The sequence below is a fragment of the Mus pahari genome, chromosome 4 (assembly GCF_900095145.1).
Source record: "Mus pahari chromosome 4, PAHARI_EIJ_v1.1, whole genome shotgun sequence".
In the NCBI taxonomy this organism is placed as follows: domain Eukaryota; kingdom Metazoa; phylum Chordata; class Mammalia; order Rodentia; family Muridae; genus Mus; species Mus pahari.
In genome coordinates, this window is record NC_034593.1 from 125,219,131 (window position 1) to 125,223,375 (window position 4,245).

The following is a 4,245-nucleotide window of genomic DNA, read 5'->3' on the forward strand; positions in this document are numbered from 1 at the left end:
AAGAACCTTTCATGGTTAAGAAAATGTATAGTGTATGTTATGTAAATGTATACTACAGTTATATAATTCCATAATCTATAGATTTTTCTAAGCGAAGTCACAACAGGTTTTTTCATATCTGCTATGAATGTAGATCTAAGACCAAGAACAGCTTAGGGTTAAAGAAATTGTCCTGCAGTTTGAAGTATTTGCTGCTTTTGCAGAGGACCAGAATCCCAGCACCCACACTGTGATTCACAACTGCCTGGAGTTCCAGTCCCAGGGGAGTCCAACAGCATCGTCTCCTATACACATGTGATTCACAGAAATTCACACAGACAAACATACATACTATAAAATGAATAGGTAAGTAAATCTGTGAAAAAATACCCTGTGTGTTTTAAATGCCTAGTGTATCCCAGTTACTACCTCACTAAAATTCCCTGACAATACCATAAGTAACGTTCATAATCATTATCATCATCATCATTATCATCGTCGTCCTCAACGTCGTCGTCGTCATCAGCATCGTCGTGTCTAGTATATGAATGACAAAACTCCACCTCAAACTACTTATTGTTCCCAGAAGATTTAAGACAGATCAGACGATGTACTTGTCCATCATTTTAAGTGCCACATGCTCATAGCCTCATTATTCTGAGACCACGCATTGTAAGTTCTAGTAGGTACCCAAGTCAGACTGTTGGAAAGGGATAAGGGATAGGGGAAAGCAGCAAAGCTGATAGATAGAGCTCCTCAGGCCCATCAGAGGAAATGCCAGCGGACAAGAGTACTTAGAGATGAGCCTTGCTATGTTGTCATAGCTCCTCATCCAAAAGCAAATGTACAACTTGACTGACCCAAGGTAAGTCTGGGCCAGCTTATCACAGAGTATACGCTATTTCTGTTAGCTTCTCCCCTAAGTTCAAGAAGATTACAGTCCATGCCACAGCTAAGAAAGGAAGATGGAGACTTGCCTGGTGAACCTAGTCATGATACAAACTAACAGAGACACTCAGGCTGCTATAACAAAATACCATGGAACTGTGACTTTAAATGACAGAAATGTACTCCTCACAATTCCTGAAGGCTGGGGAATGTGAAATCAAGGTATTGGTGTAGGTTCCGACGGAGATTCCAATTCCCCAAACTCTAAAAGGAAGTCCAGCTCTTCAGAAGTGGTCTCGACCTGGACTGTAGGCTTTCTTGAGATTAGATAAAAGCCAGCATTCCTCAGAAACTATAAAGCTGGTTTCCCTCTACCAAAAAAAAAAAAAAAAAAAAAAGCTATTTGTATATGACGGAAGGGACATTGGCTACCTGGGTTCCTATTAGTATAGCAAAGCACAAGCTGGCCTCCAGGCTCTCTCTGTATCACAGGGACCTGTTACACATTCGAACCTTTCTGCCTCCCCACCCTGCCCTAAACTGCCAATAGCTCATGGGCTTCCCTCCCCTAGTCACACACTAACCTGCTATTTCAGTGTTCTCTCTCTGTCTCTCTCTCTGTCTCTCTCTGTGTGTCTCTCTGTGTGTGTCTCTCTCTCTCTCTCTCTCTCTCTCTCTCTCTCTCTCTCTCTCTCTCCCCTCTGTCTCCCTTTCTCTCTCTCTCTGCTCTGCTCCCCGCCTCTCTCGTCGTGAGATCCACTCTGACTGCCATATTCAGCTTATTCCTTTCTCTCTCTGCTCTGCACTCATCTAGAGGCCTCTGGCTATTCGCTCTCGTATCTACAATAGAAACCTTCCCCTTAACCGACCATGCAGCCATCATACAATTGTAGATCTACTGTTGTGAAAGGGTGCGTTCTCATACAATCCTCTCTTCTTCTCAAATGTTGGCAGAGGACTGCCCATCCTCTGGTGTACTATTTATAAGGGTTCTAAATACTCATGCTCAGCCTCTGTTCCCAAAACTACCACCACCCTAAGGAATTGGATTTTAACATGAATTTCAGGGGTCAGAGATACTCAAATTGAGACCACAGTATGTATGCAGCGTTGGTCAAAACCCTTGCCTGAATCCCTATTTGTTTTCCACTTACATTTGAGAAAGTTTGAACTTACTATAAAAACTGTCAACTCCAGTCATCTTCCTCAATAGCACTAATAATAGACACAAATCATAAGCTCTGAGGAGGTTAAGGGAGGCAGAGGCCTTCCTTCAGTCAAGGAAGGAAATATTCACCAGCCCTTGTGAGAGCAGAGCAGACAGGCTTGACTGAGGATCATCACAGTGAATTCAGGAAGGGCCTTCACGAGATGCAGGCGTGGATGGGAGAGATTGGGCTCCACTCCAAACACAGTGTGCTCAAGTGGAAATTTATAGCCAGGGAGCAGGAAGAGGTCAGTAGCTGGAAAAGTACTAAGACGCTGCATCAGGAGAAAGGATGATTCTGGGTAAACAGATCTAATCAGATTCTAGATGCAGACAAGCTAGGGGGATGAGGTCTCGTCCTAAAGGATGGAACTGCAAGCATATATCAAGGTGACCAGATCCCTGGAGCCAAGGCCTCTTGATAAATTGGCTTAACAGGTTTTCTGCTAAAGCTGGGTTTTACATGGAAGTGTGAATGGGCCGAGACACTTGTGCTTGGGTGAAGAAAAGAATCTTGGCCACAGTCAAGCTGGTCTCCATGAAAGAGATCCCTAGGAAAGCCATCGTGAGACACCTACTAGCAAAAGGTCCCTCTTAGATAGAAGCACTCCTGTCTTGAGAAAAACAAAATTGAATAGTTAATGGTGAAATATTTAGAAAGAGACTAGCAGGAAATAATGGTTAATATTTAAAAGCAAGCATTATTCCCGTCTAACCACCAGGGATGAAGATTTCACGGGCTTCCAGTGTTCCTATGGGTTTGGGAAGTAGATACTAAGATGTAAAGGGTTTGAGAGTCATGCAGAGACATCCCATCTGGGGGTGGGGGCCTCATGAATATGTATGAGCAGTCAGAAACATCTGAAAAATACAAATGAGATCTCCCTCCTTAAACTTTGGAAAATAGAAAGGAGCATAAAAAGATTCTGATAAGTAGCCAATCCCTAATTAAGCAAATGTAACAAGAGAGCAATTGAAGAATGGAAAAACACAGGCCACAGCGAACTGACCCACTGGCTTGCAGCATTCCACATGAATGAGACGTGACGTCACAGCACTAGGGTTAATTGGCTAATGGGTTACCACAAGGATAGCTTTTATATGGGCATATTTTCTAAATAAAAATGGGTAGGAACCAAAAGGCAGAAAGCGGTTTAAATATCTTTGTTTTCTCTAACCAAGTTAAGAATATCTTTTAAAATATTTCTTTCAGTTAAAAAAAAAATCTGTATTTTATACAATAAATGTTCTTTTCTGAAAAGCTGTCTGTTTGAGGACTGGTGGCTTTTTATATACTCATTTATTCAGCAAACACTCATTCGTGTCCCCTCTAAGCTAGGCACTGGCTATATAATAGCTCTCATCTTAGTCTCTGCAGATCAAGTTAATAGCAGCAATAAAAACTTGCTCCCCCAGTTTCTAGAAAGCCCCAGATTCAAGCATCAATAGATTCAGGCCTAATCCACTTTCTGGATGATGCTCACTGCCTTCCATCCATAATCTTACCGAGTCAAAGGGCTAAAGGGTCTCTTTTGAATTTAAAATAAATTATTATTAAAATAACTAAAAGAAATTAATATAAAATAGGAGGCCACTAATCTCATTCACAAAAGTCCCAATCACAGGACATAACTAATAACCAGAGACCATGCCTCATCACATGGTCCCTTTAGGAGCTGTGTGACTTGAACACAGGACCAGGCAGGTACAAAAACTATTCAGTCCATTCAACTGCCATCAAATGAGCACCTACTGTGTGCAGTTTATATACTAAGACTCCTACTAGACTCAAAGGTTTTGTTGACTTTCCCACATTCTGAAGCCAGGAATGGTATTCCCTCCTATAATCCAAGCATTCAGGAGTCTGACAAAAAAAGTATTACCATGAGTTCAAGGCCAGCCTGCTCTATACAATAGTGCTAGGACAGCCAGGGCTTCATAGTAAGACCTTTTCAAAATAAAACCTAAAAAAAAAAAACAATAACAACAACAACAACAAAGCCAGGCATGGTGGCACATGCCTTTAATCCCAGCACTTGGGAGGCAGAGGCAGGCAGATTTCTGAGTTCGAGGCCAGCCTGGTCTACAGCCTTTAATCCCAGCACTTGGGAGGCAGAGGCAGGCAGATTTCTGAGTTCGAGGCCAGCCTGGTCTACAGAGTGAGTTCCAGG

At 42.3% G+C, this 4,245-nt stretch overlaps 1 pseudogene; it reads right to left on the reverse strand.

Moving 5' to 3' along the window:
• Positions 1-4,245, reverse strand: part of LOC110320898 — a 69,522-nt pseudogene that overhangs the window by 51,891 nt on the left and 13,386 nt on the right.